Source organism: Manis pentadactyla, chromosome 1, assembly GCF_030020395.1.
Source record: "Manis pentadactyla isolate mManPen7 chromosome 1, mManPen7.hap1, whole genome shotgun sequence".
NCBI classification, from domain to species: domain Eukaryota; kingdom Metazoa; phylum Chordata; class Mammalia; order Pholidota; family Manidae; genus Manis; species Manis pentadactyla.
Window position 1 is genome coordinate 191,712,345 of NC_080019.1, and position 20,231 is coordinate 191,732,575.

The 20,231-nt window shown below is 46.4% G+C and overlaps 1 protein-coding gene across 1 annotated transcript in view; it reads left to right on the top strand.

The window, feature by feature from the left end:
• The first annotated feature begins 6,499 nt into the window (after nt 1-6,499).
• The window catches only part of B3GALT5 (beta-1,3-galactosyltransferase 5), a 32,426-nt gene continuing 18,694 nt past the window's right edge, over nt 6,500-20,231 (top strand). Inside the window, exon 1 of the mRNA XM_036899333.2 lies at nt 6,500-6,634. The gene's annotated coding sequence lies outside the window, so the exon portion shown is untranslated. The remainder of the gene's footprint in view (nt 6,635-20,231) is intronic.

The window sequence follows — 20,231 nt, forward strand, 5'->3', positions numbered from 1 at the left end:
AGTATGTAAAGAAGAGGGAGCCCACCTACACTGTTGGTGGGAATGTAAATTGGTGCAGCCACTATGGAAAGCAGTATGGCGGTTCCTCAAAAAACTAAAAATAGAAATACCATAAGACCCAGTAATTCCACTTCTAAGAATCTACCCAAAGAAAACAAATTCCCTGTTTTGGAAAGATATATGCACCCCTATGTTTACTGCCAATTTCCAATAGTCAAATCATGGAAGCAGCCTGAGTGTCCACTTATAGATGAATGAATATAGAAGATGTAGTACATACACACAGTGGAATATTACTCAGCCATAAAGTAAAAAGAAATTCTGCCATTTGCAGCAACATGGATGGATCTAGAGGGTATTATGCTCAGTGAAATAAGCCAGGTGGAGAAAGACAAATACCATATGATTTCACTGACTTGTGGAATATAAAAACAAAGCAGGACAGAATGAACAAAACAGCAGTAGACTCATAGATGTTAAGAAGTGACTGGTGGTTACCATGAGGGAGGGGTTGGGGTGAGTATTTGGAAAGGGTGAAGGGGATAAAAGGCCACAACAATTCTCAATCATAATGTAAGTGGGCCACGGGGATGGTAGTACAGCATGGAGAATATAGTCAGTGATTCTGTTAACATCTTCCTATGTTGACAGATAGTACCTGCACTAGTGGGGGCCAGGAATTAATAATATGGCTAAGTGTTGAACTGTTGTGTTGTATATTTGAAACCAATATAAGATTGTATATCAACTTATACTTCAATAAAAATAAAGTGGGGAAAGGAATTAGGTGGGCTAACAAAGTAATATAAGTATTTTATAACTTTTGGTTATTTCTAGTTGGCAAGATATCACTTTATGTAAGCCAATTATTTGACCTCTCTGTGGCTCAGTCTTCTCACCCATAAAATGGGGATATAATAGCATCTACCTCATAAAACTGTAGTGAGAAACAAATGAGTTAATGCATGTAAAACATTTAGACTAATGATTGCCACATAACTTTCATAGTAACTAATATAATTCTACTTCTGGAAAAGATACCTAAGTGAGTTTTCCTGAGTTGACTGCAATCATTTCTTTCTCTCAGGCTTTACTTGATAAAACTAGCCATGAGAAATTCTGGAAAATAGAGACATCATGCCACACAGTGTTATTCATTTATTCACCAAACATTGCTAGCACTTTTTATTTTAGAGATCAGGTATGCTTCTGCAGGGACTCAAACAACCACACAAAGGACTCTGGGATAGCAGGGCTAGGAAGGGGGTCTCAGGGGGGGGACTTGGAGGCCTGGGACCTGGTTCTCCACCCCCACCTCCTAGGGATGTGTTCTGGGTCATTTACCTAACCATCAGAGCTGGTACATACTGAGGGCTCACTATGTGCCAGACATAGTTCAAAACACTTTCCTGCCATCTCCACCATGCACACGGGACACTGAGGTGACGAGGGGCTGCAGGGCTGGGACGGAGCTATGAAACCCTTGCTGTTAGTCACCACTGGGCTTCAGTTTCATCTGAAAAATGATAAAACCTCTCAGACACTCCGCCTGGTGGGGTTATCAGGAGCTTGAATGAGATTGCTCACGTGAACTCTTTGAAAGCTGTAGTGTTTCTGAAAGCAAGCTGTAGTTAAGGTGAAAACCTTTCTGTAGCTTTGGGTTTTCAGTGTGATTCGACTTTGTGGACAGGAGCCCTGGCGCGTGCACACGTGGGCTCGGGGAAGGGGGATCCAGAGTAAACCACTGGAAGCAGCCAAGGCTCCGACTCCCTTAGCTTCCTCTGCATTTTGTACCAAGGTTCCACTAACTAACTTGGGTGGTTAGAAACTTCACCATCCTCTGGTCTGGAGATGCTGAAACAGGGCGGGGCACGGTCCTGTGGGTCTAAGTATGTGATGTCTTTGGTGGTGGAAGGAAGGGGTGTAAGGCTCCCCCCTCCGCCCCACAGAACAGCTCTGACCTAGCTCACGTGGGGATATTGGAGGCACACACACATCCTATTTGAAAAAGGAGTTTCTAATGCTAAAAATAGATGGAAAACATCCAAGCCCAACCCCTAGTCAGAATCAATCGGCTGGACTTCCTCTGTTAACAGAAGTGTGAGCTTCTGTTAACATTTGCATCTGGGGCCAGCTCCTGACATGGCCAGTTATGGACAAGTTGGTCTCTTTTCTGCTGATGGGTGTCCCTGAAGGAAAAACATAAGGACTTTTATCTTTTCTTGTGCCCTTGTGAAGGATGATCAATGTAGTAAGCCAATGCTCCAGAATTTACACCCCTGGAGTGAAGGTCCTCTCTTGCAGATGGTCCCTGGGACTTGACCTTCTCTTCAGTGTGCTTCTCCAGGAGCCGCTGGCAGAGCTCAGGGTGCATGGAAACCTCCTCAATCGCAGGAAATGTCCTTGAGCTTGGAGTTGGTTTTCAACCCCTCAGAAAATCACTTAGCACCAGGTAGAGAGCTTCTCCGACAAGCAGGTGTGTACCTCTGAAGCCTGGGTTCGTCGAGAAGGGGCAATGCTTTGGGAGGCAATGTTGAGAAACGAGTGTGATTTCCTAAAATGACAATGAAACAAGCAAAAAACTACCTTAGAATTGTTAAGGATTATAAAAAACCAGCACGGGGTGCCACAGGGGGTCGCCAGCCTCTGTCTTCCCTGTGTCCTGACAGCATGACAACTCTTATCTTCACGCTCACTGTGCAGAGGAAGCTGACAATGGAGCCAACCAGCAGATCCAGGGTGACCAGGCTCTTTGTGCCCCTGCCATCCCATCACCTCCCGGGCTTGGGATGCAAGATGAACATCTGTTTGTGGGCTTTAGGATCTGGTTGGGTGTAGGGGTCCAGCACTCGCTGGAGACGCCAAGGGGAGCACATCCCTGGATGAATGACAGCGCGTTAGACCACAACTTTATACGTGGCCGGCCACCCAACGGCTGAAAACCAGTGGTTCATTTTCTAAGAGTCCTTGGGTTTTCATGTACCATAAAAATGATATTATTCTGGAATAATCCTGAAATAAAATAAAATACTCAAATGAGAATATGAAATACAAAACGTACTGGTGCAAGTTTACATACTGTTTGCTACACTGTGGCTTGGGGGCTGGAGGTGGCCAAGGCCACCCGAACTCAACCTTCCTCCCTAATCTGACCCTCTATAAACCTGTGTGGACTGCCCTTCCTGCCTCACTCTGAGGTGAATCCCGTCACTGTCTGGGAAGGTGTGGTCCCATCTTGTAAGAATGAGGAGCCACGTCTGTCCCAACCTATAGGGTGAGACTGGCCACAGCCTTGTGTTGTAACTGGGTGGGTCACTCAGGCGAGCTCCCCTCTGAGGAGTGGGGTTACAGTTACATGCTGCAGCCCCACCCAGACAGGTGGTGGAAAAGCCGGTCTCTTTGTAGGGGGAGGGGCAGCCCCAGTGGCTTCTGGGGGCCATGTTGGCACAATCCCCTGCCACAGCAGCATGCGTCCTGGGGTCCCCGGATGGTCAGCCACACAGTCGCACTGACACAAGACTCCCCGAACAGGAGCTGCTTCCCCTGGCTCTGGGTCCCAGTCCCCACAACCCTTCACTTTGCCCCACCAAAGCTTTGCTCAATGCTTCAGAAAACTGCTCTGGGCCTGAAAAAACCTTTATGGCACAGTAACTCTAATTCATACAGTGGCTTCCCTGGGAACACCATTTTCTGGGCCTCAAAGGACCTCTGATTGGTTCCTTACGTTTGCACGAGGGCCCCAGGGACGGGCTCAGCCACCGACGCTGGTTCCAGATGCTGGACTGCTGGCTGGCTTCTCTACCTCTCTGAGATGAGGGGGACCTCGGTGGGCACCCCCCACCACCAGAGGCCTGCAGCCTGGACCAGGAGGGAAGGGATCTTGCCCAGCTTCTCAGAGCCCGGGCCCAGCCCCAGGGCATCAGAGTGCTGGCTGCTTTTGCTCCCCACTCCTGCCGTCTGTTCTTCCCCCAACTTAGGGGCTCAAGGAGTACTGTTCAAGATCCACTTGGGGCCACAACGAGCCCCCATCCTGGGGCTGTGGGCCTGCGATGGGGATGAGCCCCGCCCATCAAGGAGTGCAGGAGGGCTGGCGTGACCGGAGCAAGTGCACTTCGGCCAGCGGCTCAGTGATGTAGTGGGCCTTTCCAATCCGAGAAATGGCCCTTTTCTGGGAGGCCATCCCTCATAAATAAGTGTCTGTAGCTATTTGCGAGGCACTGGGTGCCACTCCTTCCTATTAGAGCAGTGGTTCTCAATTGGGGGCAATTTTCTCCCCTTGGGACATGTGACAATGTCTGCAGACAGCCACTCACGTGTGTGTTCCTGGCATTTAGTGGGTGGAAGCCAGGGATCTTGCTAAACATTGTCCCACAATAAAGAATTGGCTGACCCAACATGTCAACTGTGCTGAGGCTGGGAACCCCGTTTTAGGGCTCAGCAGCCTGGGAAGGCTGCCAGCCATGGGTGCTGTGCTCTAGAGAGGGTCCGGGGTGGGGTGGGGGACACACGGGACCAAATGGTTCCCTAGTGGGGGCTGTTTGCATGGCTCCCTCTTGCAGCTCAGCAAAGGACCTTAGCCCATGAGCTCTGGGCCCGCACACAGTGCTGCCATTTTCCTGACCCTGTGCCCAGGGCTGCGTGACTGGTGCCTGTTGCCATACCTGGTTTACCCTGTTCAGTTAGTCCATTTCCACGTGGCAACGCCAAGCCATGTGCAGGCACAGTCCTGTCTCAGGGTCTTGCCTCTGCCTGGAAGGCTCTCTCCTCACCTTCCAGTGGCCTTTTTGTCACTTTGGTCTCTGATGGACCATCGTCCCACATCCCCCAGGCCCCTTCGCTGCATCCTGTACTTTTGCTGCTCTGCTTACAGATTAAAAACACCTGCCCTCTCCATCACCATGGTGAGTGTGGTTACCATCTGTAACCATTCAGAATTATTGCAATATGATTGACTATATTCCCGGCAATGCACTTTTCATCCCTGTAACTTATTTACTTTATAATTGGAAGCTTGTACCACTTTATGCCTTTTCACTGCTTTTCCCATCTCCCACCCCCTCCCCTATGGAAACCCCCAGTGTGGTCTCTGTATTTATGATTGTCGAGTCACTGTGCTGTACACCTGAAGCTGATGATATGGAACGTCATCTATACTCCAGTAAAAAAACCAAAAGACACCTGCCCCATGTCCAGTCCCTCAAGGTGCCAGAAGCAAGTCCAGTGAGTGGGCAGAGCTAAGGTGTCTGTGGCTGACAGGTGTGGACTGGTCCTGATGGGGAAGACTGGCCAGTGCCAGTCCCACCTACTGGCTGCCGGGGCTGCCCCCTGCCTGGCTGTGCTGCTCACAGCAGCTGAGCTGTGAGGGCACCAGGCCCGTTTGGTTGCCGCAGGAAATGTGCTGTGGAAGAGGGGGGCGCAGTGCAGCAGCGCGGGGGCGTTTACTGCTGCAGGCTGGTGGGGCTGCCAGCCTGCTACTATGTTCTTACTCATCAGCCTCCTCCCAGGACACCCTGCCTCCAGCCCAGTCTCCCGCTCCAAGGCTGCTTCCTTCCTCTGAAACTCTGAGCCAATTCTGCACTTGCAGGTATTGGCACTCCGTCTTGCTAAATATTTGGGGAGTTCTGCTTCCATCTCCCCCACATTAGCTCGTTCCATCTTTGCTCAAGAAGGATCACCTGCTCACTGTGGGGAAACGGACCTCCTGCTGTTCTGATCCTGTCGCAGAATCACATTTAAGGAGGAGAAGTCAGATTCCTTGGCCTGGGGCAGGGCCTGAGCGCTGAATTTTGAACACTACCTGGGCGATTTTACTGTGCAGTCCGGGTCGACAACCACGGAATCAGATGGTCCATGATATGGCCCCAAGTCTGAAAAAATATACATGCATATTTTTGTAAGTAAATATATGTATATTTTTCCCACTAGAGAAAGCTGGGGTCTCACTGGCACCACCTATCTTACTACTCAACCCTCACTTTCTTCGTGCCTCAGTTTCCTTATGCGTGAAATGGGCATACAAGTAGAACCTACTTGCCTGTCCTAAGGATTAAACAGCCCCGCTACCTCCAGATTCCGTTATCTGACCTTGGCTCATTGCTCACAACCATTTGCTACAAAAATAGCATCTCTTTTCCGAAAGGGGGAGGGTATTCTTTTCGGAGGCATTTGGGGTTTGAGAAGCACAGACGGCCCTTCCTTATCTGTACAGAGAGGGTTTTAAAGTTAACTTTGGGACCGTCCCCTGGGAGGGCTGGATGGGAAACTCGAAGAGTGGGCCTAAGGCGACACGACCAAAGGCCACCAGCGCCAACGTCAGGTGCAGGTGAAAGATGCTCCCCTCCCGGGGCTCCCGAGGCAGGACGTGCCGACAGCCCCCGGCCGCTCCCGCAGCCGCCCCCCGCCCGCCGCAGCGCCCCCCGCCCGCCGCCCGCCGCGCGCCTCCCCGATCAGATTTCCCGTGCGCCCCGCGCGCCGCTCCTCCCACCTCCTCGGTGCCCTGCGGAGGGAGGCCGCCCTCGGCCTGGCCCGTCTCCTCCGCGGACCCGCCGCGGGCCCCGGGCTCTGAGGTTCGCGGGAGGCTCCCAGCTCGCCGCGGCTGTAGCCCGGTCGCCGCCGAGAGAGTGCGGGGCGCGCGGTAAGGGCCGGGAGGCGCGCGGGCACCGGAGCCCCCGAGGTGCTGGCGCGGGGGACGCGGTGGGAGCGGGGCCCGGTGGGCGCGGGGCCCGGAAGGCGCGGGCCCCCGGGCAGTGCGGGAGCGGGCGGCCAGGTTGGCCCGGGAGGTACTGGCCCGGGGGGCCCGGGAAGGGAGGGCGCGGGGAACGGGCGCGGGAGGGCTTGGGGTGCTTTTGACCGCGCGCACTTCCAAGACCACGTTAGTGCAGGTTGCCCCTTTTCCTTTTAAATCCCTCTTTCTCTCTCTTTTAACATTAAGGAAAATAAAATGATTACAGATCAATTCCTTCCACTTGATCAAACAGTGTGCATTCTTTCAAAAAAATTCACCTTTTTTGGGGCTAAGAACATTTAAGTTCTATTTCTCTAGGCAAACTTCAATTTCAGAGCCCAGTGTTTATAACTACAGTCATTGTGTCCTTCATTAGATCCCCAGAACCTCTCCTTATTACCCGTCCCCCTCCGCCCCGGAGCCTCGCAACCATTTTTCTACTCTGTGTGTTTGACTCTTAATTTTTAAGATTCCACGTGTAAGTGATAGCAGGGAGTATTTGCCTTGGTCTGGTTTATTTTATTTAGCATGATGCCCTCCACATCAATGTTGTGGAAATCAGCAGGATTTCCTTCTTTTTAAAGGCTGACTAATATTCCATCTCATGTTTATATCACATTTTCTTTATCTGTCATCCGTCCAGAGGCACTTAGGCTGTTTCTACACCTTGGATATTGTAATAATGCTGCCATGAGCACGGGAGAGTGCAGATATCTTTAGGAGATAATGTTTTCATTTACTTTGGATTGGATGCTCAGAAGTGGACTTACTGGATCATAGGCTAGCTGTATTTTTAATTTCTTGAGGAACCTCCATGCGGTTTTCCGTAGCTGCTGTGCCAGGTTACAGCCCCATCAGCGGCATCCTCACCTGCATGTGTTGTCTCTTAACTTTTTGGTAATTGCGGTCCAAACACGACATCTCCTTGTGTTTTGACTGGCACCTCTGTGAGGGTGAAGATGTTGAGTGTGTGCTCATGTACCTGTTGGCCATGTTTACTTTCTTCGGAAAAATGTCTGTTAGATCCTTTGCCCACTTTTTATTTGGGTTGTTATTGTTATTTGGTATTGATGATAATGTATTCATTTATGAAATATTTTAACTACTCAGACACTGAGGAAGTTGTGTTAGTGGGTGGGCACAGCAGTGCAATTTATGATTAGGGAATTAACATGGAATAGAAACATCTCACAGTTAAAATGAATAACCCAGTCTGGGATAAAAAAGACCCCAACACAAACCCACAAACGCCCCCCAACAGCACAGGAGGGTTTTGAAGTTGTGGAGAGGATGAGGAAGGAGTCTCTTTAGCTCATTCCCAAATGCATGAGGTGCCTTAAGATTTTATAATCAACATTTTTACAATACCTGTACCAGTGTGTGTGTGTAATATGTGCAGTAAATATTGCTTCTACCCTGTTTTTAAAATTCTGTTTGTTTCACTTTTTTTTTGTCGTTTGCTTAGGTTTCTGATTTGTTGGGGATAAATACAGCTTCCAATAATAGAAGGCCCTTTCCACATCTGCAGTAATCAGATGCTGTGGAGTTATTTTTCACTCTTCCTTTATATTAGCCTGACAAACATAGAAATCTTAGTTACGTATTTATCTTCAGGAAATGTTAACATCACCTCCCATCTCCGATCTCCCTCACTTGCTATTTCTGCCCTTACACTGTGAGATGGAGGGGTAGAGTTGAATGAGGATAGAGATCTGGGAAGTGCCCCATTCCAGTGACTGGGGTGGGGAATGGCTGTTGAGTATTTTATAGACAGGAAATTCCTAGAGTCCCATTTGAAGGTAAATACATGCTGAATCAACCCATCCTTACCTGTAATAAAATACTTCAGTTAAGTTATATAGTCCATCTTTTATGTGTTTCCTCTTCAACAAGGGTGGTAATATGCCACCTGTTTCAAATAAGGAGCACTTCATAACTTTGCTTTAGTGAAATAAGTCAGAGAAAGACAAATACTGTATAACCACACTTGCATATGGGACCTTAAAAAAGAAAAACTGAATTCACAGATTAGAGAACAGGTTGGTGGTCACCAGAGGCAGGGGTTGGGGGCTGGCAGAATGGGTGAAGGAGGTCAGAAGGTACAAACTTCCATTTAGATATTTCCCTAAAGTGTCACCTCAAAAAACTGACAAGGACAGTATTGTCTTCCCAGAGGTTCTTCCAGCCCCAGCCCCTTTTCCTCTGTAGGATTTCTGAGTAGGTACTTAGAATAAACCAGGGCTTCTGTTAATATCTGATTTTCTTAGATTCGACATACGTGTCCAGACCTCTGTGTTGGGTGCTAATCTTCATCCTTTCCTGGGTGGACACCAGCACACAGCTGTCCTTCCCCCCGTGCCACTCACCGACCGCAGGCACTGGACAACTGCGGCCCCAGGCCAGTTCAGGTCGATCCTGGAAGGGTTCCAGGGGCGCGATCGCCTCCTTCCTGGGCATGGGGTTGGCTTTGGGCTCCAAGCCAGACACTGGTGTCCCAGGGGAACCTTTGCCTCCCCAGGATGCTTGTCCATTGGCTGAACTTCTGATCAAATTTCTACTTGGTTTTCTTCCAGGACTAGGTCCCGGTCTTGAATCCTGGTTCCAATAGCTGTGAAACATGCTCAGTCCTTGTCAGCGTCTCCCCAGGTGACTGGCTTGCTGACTGGGATGAAGCTGACAGACATTGAGCTACCACATTCCTGTCCACTGGAATGCAGCTGTCAACAGTCAGGGGCTCAGAGCCTTCTTTCTGCCCCCTGCCCCGTTGGCACCCTTGGATGACGCCAGGTTTGTAGTCTCCTGGGGTGGTCTGCTGACTTCTCTCGTGCTCCCCTCGGCATGCCTCTGCTTTCCCCCCCACCCCCAGGGGAGCCCCTTGCATGGGAGAGAGCCCCTCCCAGGCCTCTAATGCAGACTCTTCTCTGTTGCCCTTGGCTGAGTTCGGGGGTTCCTGTGTGGTTGGCCTTGTGCAGGCTTTAATTAGATTTTTCGTTGCCTACTGATGGAGAGAGTTATCTGAGCCTGTGTGTGAAGAGGTAAGGAGACAGGGTGGGAAAGATGATTTACAGAGATTTTGACAACTAGTGTGGCCTTCAGGGGAAACCAGAATTAGAAGATTTAAGTATTATGTAACGAAACTCATATGAAAAGCAAATCAACCAGAATTTATATCTAATTTTCAACATTTTCCCTATAGCCTCAATAGAAGAAAAGGAGCCAGAAGTGGTCTGGGACCAAGTTGGGTAAATAAAGTCACTGAGTCACTGATCATCCATTCACTCATTCAACAAATATTTATATAGTGATGGAGTTCGGGCCCTGGGCCAGGTGCTGTGTTCATACCCCAGCTCTGTCGGGAACTTGTTACGTGACTGTAAGCAAGTTCCTTGATTTCTCTGGACCTCAGTTTCCTCAACTGAAATCAGAGATAATATTGGTATTTATTCAGAGGGAGCAGTTAGGAGAATTAAATTAAATTTACGTATATATAAAGCTTTAGGCCAGTGCCAGTACATAGGGGCTACATAGGTCATAGATACTATTATTATTATTTGCCTGTTAATGTGCCAAGCACTTTACTGTGTTGAATAAGATTGTTTTGGATCAAGAGTGAGGTATGAAAATAAAATAATGGAGCTAGTTTTCCATTATTGGATAAAAAAAATCTTGGTTTTAAAAGTAATGCCCCCCCCACCCCAAAATGTGCTCCAACTCTTTTGAGCAATAGCAGAATTGCTGGAATAAAATGACCAATGTCAGGGGCCCAGTATTTAATTTGTTGCCCCAATCCTTTTATTTAGCCTCTGACTTTCTATAATTACCCGAAGCCATTCCTGGGCATTGCTGTTGAAGTTTACAACTCCGCCTATTCTGTTTCTGATGAAAAATTCCAAATCAATCTCTAGGCTAGACGTGTTCCAAGTGGCAATGAAACCAGTGACAGAGAATCATCCAGCCACCCAGGGATGTTTCTCTTCTGCTTCCTGAGCATCAGCAGGGCCTGTGGGCACACTTCCAGCCCACTTGCGGGACAGTGTCTTTTTCCAGACTGGCTTCTTCATTCGCCTTTCATGCACTTCTCCCCCTTTGCGCTCCCTTCTGTCCTGTGGGACTTACACGTATTCGCTCTGCCATTGTTCTCTCCTGCCAAGTATCTTTAACAAGGCAGGTTCAGATGCACCTTTAGATATAATCTGAGTGAATTATTCTTAATTGTTTCTCTTCCTACATGAAATTAATTTTTTTTCTTCTCCTTTCTTTAGTTTGTGTTCTGGTTATCAGGGTTTATCTGCTTTTCTATTGCCTGAGGATATGAAGGAGGAGGAGGTGTAGCTGGAATCATGGATGATTATGGTTTGTAGATATAGTCTCTCTGTTCGTCCTATAATTTTGTTACAAGTTGCTTTCAAGGTATATCAGGTTTGGGATTGCCTCCACATTGAGGATGTAGCTTGGAAGCATTAAAAATTTTTTTTCTTCAAATTGTCAGGTATTTCAAACATAGGGGAATAACTCACAAACCGTATGCAGCCCACACCCAGCTCTACTGAGCTCTGACCCCACTTAGCCAATTTTTTATCCGTTTGATTTCCCCATTAGCATATGGGATGCATTCCTCACAAACTGTTCTAGGATCAAAAAATTTGGACAACCCTGACTATGAATATTTTTTTTTGAGATTCACTCTGCATATTAACTTTGTAAAAATTTCCAAAAGTCCTTCAATAAAGAAGCCTGTTTAATTTAATTTACTCCAGTGGTTCTCCAACTTGCAGACCCATCTGTCCCCATCTTGCATTACCCCCAACCACACTCAGGTCCTCCTGATGTCTGCTGGGGTACAGTTTGGGAAATCCTGCCAAGGAGAAAGGACTCCACATTCCCTGTGGTTTTGGTTCTTTTCTTTTTTTCATTGATAGTCTTATTGGCATATAATATCAATATCAGAAATTTTACTCATGAAGTTTACAATTCAGTGAACCCCAAATTCCATTTCACTATCATGGTAAAATATACAAGAATTAATTTGACCTTTTTTTCACAATTCCATGAATTTAGTACATTCACACCATGGTGCAACCATCCCTACAATCTAGTTGCAGACCATTTCCATTACTTCAAAAGGAACCCTGAACCCGTTAGTAGTCACCTCTTCCCACAGTCCCCAGCTGCTGGCACCCACCATTCTACTTTCTGTCTCTATGGATTTGATTGCTCTAAGGACCTCAAATAGGTGGAATCCTACAGTATTTGTCCCTTTGTGACTGGCTTATTTCACTTAGCACAATGTCTTCAAGGCTCATCCATGTTGTAGGATGTATCAGACTTTCTGTACTTTTACAGGTTGAATAGTATTCCACTGTATGTATTGACCACATTTTGTTTATCTATTCATCCATCAATGGACACTTGGGTCACCTCCACCTTTTGGCTATGAACATGGGTGTACAAATAACCTGTTTAACTCCCTGCTTTCATTTTTTTTGGGGGGGTATATGCTCAGAAGTGGAATTACTGGATCATATGAATAATTATATGTTAAATTTTTTGTGGAACTGCTATACTCTTCCCCAGGGTTCCACCATCTTACATTGCTACCAGCAATGCACAAGGTGGTCAAGAAAATGGGCAGTTTCTTGACATATTGGTCAACACTTGTTAATTTCTTTTAAAATTTATTTTTATAATAGAAATCCTAGTGGGTATGAAGTGGTATCTCATTGTGGTTTTGATTTATATTTCCTTAATAATTAGTGATGTTGAGCATCTTTTCATGAGTTTACTGGCCATCTGAATATCATCTGCAGAGAAATGTCTATTCAAGTCCTTGGCCCATTTTTAAATCAGGTTGTGTGTTTTTTGTTGTTGACGAACTTCTACTTGTTCAAAGATAAGATGCTCTTACTGTCATGAACTTTCCTTCTGGGAAAGTTGTTGCCTGGCATTTCTTCTTTTCTGCTTTCCTCTCTCCATCATCATTCTCCATCAGTCACCATTTATTACTCCTACTAGTTTGTCCTGTTCTCAGGCTTGACTGAATAGCTCCATTCCTTCCCTCCCCTTTCTGCATCCGATGTTTTGTACCCTTGTCTCTTTAGCTGTTGGTTCCTTGGATGGAAAGTGTTTTCAAGCCAACTGCCCTCTATCATCTTCCTTTTCTTCCTAAAGGCTTGTCATCTCTTCTCTGTGTTTAGCCACAGTTATTCCACTGAAGCTGCATTTTGGAAGTTTGAGAGCTTCTGGCTCCAAGTTTTCTGTAGGGTTGACACTTATGATGATCCCTACCTTCTTTAGGCTCCTTGGTCCCTGGGACATTTATCTGTGACACCAAGAAGGGGCTTGAGCAGGGGGTGTGGACCCTGGGGTGTGTTTGCCTGGTTGTAGATTCTGGCTTTAGCCATCAACTCAGTCTAGGACCCAGGCCAGTGACTTCACTGTGCAGGCTTCCCCTCAGTAGAGGAGAACAATAACACCCACTCTGTAGGTGTGTGGTGAGAACTGAATGGATGCTCCCAGGAAAAGCGCTTAGCACAGTGGCTGGCACACAGGAAGTGATAATACTAGTCACTATGGGGACATTAATCTGGTTTTTCTCTAATGTAGCCAATTGATCCCTTTTCACCTCCATTTTTCCCTCCTGAGCCTTGTTTTCTAAATTCTATTCTTTGCTCTTTGTTATTCTGTTCCTAGACATTAACTCTCTGTTGCCATTTCAATTTCCTCCTTTATGCAGGCAGATTCTAACCAGGTCTCCTCTCTACATTTTAGTAGGAGACTTCCTGTGGCACAAAACTGTGCTGTAAGGACACAGTTTTTGGAGGACATTTTGACCCTCTCAAATCACGCTCTGCCAGCTGTGCCCCCACCAGCTCATATACAGCCATGTCAGTTTCACTTCAAGTCTGGAAGAATTTGATCTTTTCCCAACTTCTATGAACTGCATTATTTTGAAGATGAAATTACAAGTGTCACCTGCCCAGTGAACCTAATGGGACCCTGTCAAGTGATTATATCCCAAGCAGATTTAAGAAGGGATTGTAGGGCTTTACAGATCAAAGTAACATACCAGAAGGCTTAGGCGTGAGCTGGAATATTGCCTGAGTGCTTACTAGTTCCTGGGTACAATGAAGTACTTTTTTGACTTTCACAAAAACTTGAGGAAGTCATAGTATTTTATCATTTTATAAGCTTTCTATTTCTCACTTATAGAGAAAATGGAGTCTTAAGAAGGTCAATATGCCTAGTATCTCATAGCTAGCAAGTGGCTGACTTAAGATTTGATCCGGTTCCCTTGGGTTCCAAACACAGAATGCTTAACATTATGTGTGTCTCCCATATGTATCATTCCCCATTTTCCATTTTCCATTTCTCATTTTATTTTCCCTGACCCCCTTTCTGTATGTTTTGGATATGCTACCACTTAGTCCATTTGAAAGAGAAGGTATGTGTGTATTTTTCAGGAATATTTTGTTTTAATGTTTGAATTAATTCAATCCTGTTTTCAGTTTTATTCCTCCTGCTCTTTTCTATAATTTCTATTTTCTAATTCTTTGAGAGCCTCGTCCTTTTTTTTCTTTCTTTTCTCTAATAATGTTAAAGTGATGTGTTTGCCTCTGAAAGCAACTTTGAACATATCCTAAGAAATCATATCAAGTGTTCTCATTTGTTTTGTTTATAAGTGATCTGGTATTATACACTTAATTTCTCCTTTGACCTCATAATTAATCTTCTTTATTTCTAAGTGATTGGGATTTTTGATGATCTTGATGAAACTTAAATTCCTAGTTTTGTTGCTTTGTGGGCAGGATGATGGCTGATTAGTGTTTTCCTCTTACATCTGTGTACAGTTACATTGCCATTCAGAAATACATGCGGTTATAGTAAGGGAAATGCTGGTTTAAAATGAAGATTTGAAAACAATGCTTGTAAGTTGGTTATTTTAGTTTAAATTTGCTCCAACTGACAAGTTTTGTTTCTTTCTATTACTAAAATGGAATATATACTGTCAATGAAATTCTTAGGGCACATTGCCAGTTTTGGTTTTAATAGGAAAACGGTCCTAGCTTGTTGTGTAACAACCAGCCCTCAAAGCCAGATACCAGTGAGAGAAGGAAGAGGTGTCGTCAAGTCAGATGGAACAATAGGGCCATCTAACAAACCCATCAATGTTTAACAATTTTATTGAGCTTCTATAAAGTGACATATTTTCACTGTGAATCATTTCACATTAAAATATGTGGTTTTGCTGCCAAAGTTATCTTTCGGGAAAAGCTCTTGTACTTTCAGCCAGATTTAGAGTGCAGTGAATGGGAGCTGGAAGCAGACTCCACAAGAGTCCCAAATGCCGGAGGGGGAGAGTCCTGAGCATCCGGGTCTCGGCTCCATCAATATTCCCTGTGGCGATCTTAGCCCCACTGCCCGGACACTCCTGATCCCGTGACAGTGACTCATGCAGGCCACTTGGGCATTGGTGATTCAGGTTGGTAAAGGTTCTGGCTTCCTCCATCCATTCGTGGTTGTCTGTGCTGGGTTTTCAAGTGAGAAACAGTGAAAGACGCAAAGAGGTGACTGGCATTTGACTAGGAGATGACGTTGGTGTGTTAGCATTTTCTTTTTCCATTTGGGTTAAGGTGGTTTCTGGAGATCCACTGAAAGTCTGTGATGGCCTAGCAGTGGTCAGAGGAAAGAAGGCAGTGCCGAGGCGGTAAGACGAGGCAGAAACACCAAAGCGAGGGTGGGACAGCTGAGTGGGAACAGCTTTCCAGCTGTTTTCAAGTCTTTACTGTCACCATTTGTCTACTCTTTAGCGACTGTTCCTGCCTATAGAGTTTTCTCCAAGCAGAAACAAAAATCTAGTGTTGAAAATTTATGTGGAAAAAACCCTTTTCCCTTTCAAAACCTGCATAGAGAGAGGCGGAAGCACTGACAGAACTAAACGCAGTGTTGCCGGTGGGCGGAATTCCACCTGATTCTGCTACTGTGCTTGCTGCTTAGCTAAGCGCATGAAAGGCGCATTGCAGATATCCAGGTAATAACTCTTCTGAGTAGCTTATTCATTTATTCACTCAGTAAATGTTGAAGTGTTCTAGGGCTGCCATAACAAAGAACTATGGAACGAGTGGTTCACACGGAGACATGGACCCCCTCACAGTTCTGCAGGCTTGGGGTCCGTGCTTGAGGTGGCACCAAGGCTGGCATGAGGGCTGTGACGTGGAATCTGTTGCATCCTCTCTGCTGGGTTTCTGGCAATCTTTTGTGTCCTTTCCTTGTGGGAACATTACCCCGATCTCTGTGTCCAACTTCACATGTTGCTCTGTGTAAGTGTGTGCCTGTGCCCAAATTACCTGTTTTAAAAAGGACACTAGCCTTATGGGATTAAGGACCACCCTACTCCTGTATGACCTCATCTTAACTAATTACATCTGCAATGACTCTATTTCCAAATAAGGTCAAATTCTGAGTCCTGGAGGGGAGGGGTAGGACATCAGCATATGAGTTTGGGGGGAACACAGTTCAACCCGTAACAGTAAATTTTTTTCTATGTACTTGGTAGATGTTTACTGAGCATCAGTTATGTGAAAAGTATGGCATGAAGTATTAAGACTTAAATAAATATGAATAAGTTACTTCCTGTCCCAAGCCCCTCATCGTGAAGTAGGAGAGAGACATACACACAAATAATCATACTCAGGTGGAGCTGTGGTCAAGGTCCGCCCAAGGAATGGCGGCGGCACCAAGAGAAGGAAAGGGTGAGCCTGCTCCCTGGGGGGGTGTCAGGGGAAACTTGCGAGCCGGGCCTGAAGGCGTTACAGGGAGCTGCCTCGTTGGCCATAGGCATTCTGGGCAGAAAGAGCAGCATTTGTGGAACTTCACACCGTCTTGTGGCAGGAGTGCCGGTGCACTGTGGCTGTAAGGGGTTGATGCTGGAAAGTTTTAAGTGTTGGAGTGAAAATTGGAATAAGTAACTGTGCTTACCATCTATATTGCCTCGTCTGCCAATGTGCTTTAGCCTAAACACTGGTTTAGCTATCGGACCTGTGTTTTTAAAGGTTCTTCTGATGGACAGCATGGAGGCTGGAGCGGCAGCGGTTAAGAAGAATCTTTCGCTAAAGCAGTGGAAGTGGGCGTGGCTCTGGCGCTTGTGTCCCTGAATGGATTCTCAGCTGGGGACGAGCAGCGGAACTTGAGACATGTATGGATGTCCTGTTGGCTTTTGGATCTGGAGTTAGGCAAAAAGTATGGATGGGCAGCATGAATTTGAGGGTTATTTTGTGTGTAAGCATGGGAGAGGATAACATCAGGAGACTGTGTCCATTGGAAGAGAGGGTGGGTGCACACCTGAATTTCATGGGTGGGATGAGAAAGAAGAGCCAACAGAGAGTCGGGGTGGAAAATCAGGGAGGTCAGAGATGAAGCAGAGGCGACACTGAGGAAGCCCAGGCCTGCGGCTACAAGAGCGGAAGCTTGGGAGGAAACAAGCAGGTCGTGGCGATGAAACCTGGGTCAGGCCAGCATGCCTTGTGGCTCAGTCTTGATGCCCTGTCTTTCAGAGTCTCATCAACACTTCGATACGCAAAAAGCAATCTGAATCTTTACTGAAATCTTTCAAAGAACACCGAAGGTGATTCCACTCATAAGGACCAACAATTTTTTCTGAGTGAACTTTTGGTTTGCAATCATACTTAAAGTAGAGATTCACATAGGGGGTGGCTGTCATCTTAAGAAGAAAAATCAACACCATTTGCTTTGCTCATTATTAATATGTATTGTCGCCGGAACTGATGAGGAAGAAATTCACAGGCTCATCCAGACAGAAGCCTGGATCCCAGACTACGGACATTTTCTACTGGAGAAGCTTGAATGTCATGAGGACAGGGGTGGAGGTGTGAATATGGAGATCCCCTGAGAGGAAGGCTGGAGCTCACCGAGGCCAGAGAGCGTCCTTTATTTTGTGGTCATAGACTCTGCTCAGATTATTTATTTCCAATTATTTATTCGGCAAGTATTTGTGTATCTCTTACTATTTCCTTTCAACTGTCCTAAGCCTTGGGGTTCCTAGGTCTTGGGGCTTTAGCAAGGCAGATATGATATCCTATCATTCCTATGCCAACCTTTTCCTGACCCAGAGATTCCCAAAGGGAAGTGACCGTTGGAATCCCCTCGTAGAAGGCAGGGTGATTTAGGTCTGGGAGCAGGGGAGTGGCTGCCATGAGTCCCCATAGGGGAAGTGGGTGTATTCAGGTGCTCCAGCTGTTGCACAAGGGCCATGAGAGTTTGCCGGAGTTGCTGTCTTGTGCCACGGTCCCTTGGTAATAAGGAAATTTTAGAAAGTAGGTGTGACTCGGTAGTAATTGTCACAACTGTGATAAGGTGTTCCCAAGTTCAGTAATTTGGGGAAGTCCAGTTTACATGGGTAAGATGGTTGTCATGTGCAATGACATCCATGTTACTTGCTTCTGCATGTGTGTGACACTTGGAAGTACAAGTTGGTTAACAGAATATTGTGATGGAGGTGCTTGACAAGGCCTGCACTGTGAGCTGGGTAAGAATATTTGTAACTGACACAATGTATATACACAAATGGCAGTTGTGAAATTTGTTGCTAGGGTATCATGTAGAAATGTGCTTTCTTAAGAAGACTACAAAGATGTTTGCCCAATCCTTCCTTCCAGTGACTAATTCTTCTCAAATGTCTACTCTTTTACTCTTCATGGCTCATATTTGTAAATGAAAGTCTAGGTTGACCAGTCTTGGAAGCTGGAGGGTAGTCTGTTGGCAAGCGTGTAGGTCAGTGTTTGAATCATAAAAGCGGGGGCCTTAACCCTCCCCCATCAGCAAGTTTCTTGGCTGAGTACCATGGCCTCAAAATTTTGTCCAGAGCTGGGGCACAGGGTCCTCCTTCAGGCTAGGCCAAGTGATCTTGAGCCCAATGGGCAGAAGTTATGAGGTGTTGCTCTATTTCTGTTCGAAAAACAAGGCTTATTGCCCAGTCATGTGTCATCAGAAGAATCCTTCTACTTTCCTGAAGACAATCAGCAAGTGACGACAGGCCAGAGGAAGCTACGTGATCGCTGTGTAGGGTGAATGACAGGCGTAAGAAAGCAGTTCATCATCTCAAGGTAGATACCGCCCATCTGTTACAAGAGGATCCACTGTGAAATGAGAATGTTCTACCACATCTCCTGCAGTGAAACCAAGGGCATAAAACAGCCCACACTCAAAGGATGTTGCTGCTGAGGAGAAATGATCATTGCAGTTCCCGATGGTAGCCTTAAGAGTGCAGAGTGTGTCTGCCTGTGTGGACGGGACAGCCGATGTTTGGATTCAGCCTTTTGCTTGTGGATTTCTGTGGTGTCCTCTGTCAGGGCTGAGAGGTGGCTGTGGGTGATGATGTCTGTGGATAGAAAGTTGTCCCACAATTAGAGGAAGTAGGAGGAGGGGGATAATCTCCATGTGCCAGGAGGCTGTTCTGGAGGCTGGCTGCTTCTGGAAGATCCTCTTCTGCCATGTAGACGAATCAAGTGTGCTTTTGTGTGCACAGCATGGTGTATGGTGTGTGCATTGTTTTCTGAATGAAGGTTATTTCCATCTTCTAAATCATCGTAGGCTTCCCTCTGGGGCCAACAGGCAAATGCTGGAACTAAGGCTCTTTGAGTGCCACTGGGTCTCCCTTTCTCTCTGTGCATCTTTTCACTCTCCTTCATGCTGGAGCAGCCTGACCTTCCATCTCTGAGCCCTCCTAGTAACAGGCCACATCCCTTCTCAGTGTGAATAGCACCAGGCGAGGCTCTATGTTGCTCCTCTCCCATTGAAATAAGCCAGGTTCTATTCCTTTGTTTTTTGGTATCATTAATCTACAATTACATGAGGAACATTATGTTCACTAGACTCCCCTCACCACCAAGTCCCCCCACAACAAACCCCATTACAGTCACTGCCCATCAGCATAGTAAGGTGCTGTAGAATCACTACTTGTCTTCTCTGTGTTGCACAGCCCTCCCCGTGCCCCCCCCCCCCACATTATACATGCTAATCGTAAGTCCCACTTTCTCCCCCACCCACCTTATCCCTCCCTTCCCACCCATCCTCCCCAGTCCCTTTCCCTTTGGTAACTGTTAGTCCATTCTTGGGTTCTGTGAGTCTGCTGCTGTTTTGTTCCTTCAGTTTTTTCTTTGTTCTTATACTCCACATATGAGTGAAATCATTTGGTACTTGTCTTTCTCTGCCTGGCTTATTTCACTGAGCATAATACCCTCTAGCTCCATCCATGTTGTTGGAAATGGTAGGATTTGTTTTCTTCTTATGGGTGAATAATATTCCATTGTGTACATGTACCACATTTTCTTTATCCATTCATCTACTGATGGACATTTAGGTTGCTTCCATTTCTTGGCTATTGTAAATAGTGCTGCAATAAACATAGGAGTGCATCTGTCTTTTTCAAACTGGGGTGCTGCATTCTTAGGGTAAATTCCTAGGAGTGGAATTCCTGGGTCAAATGGTATTC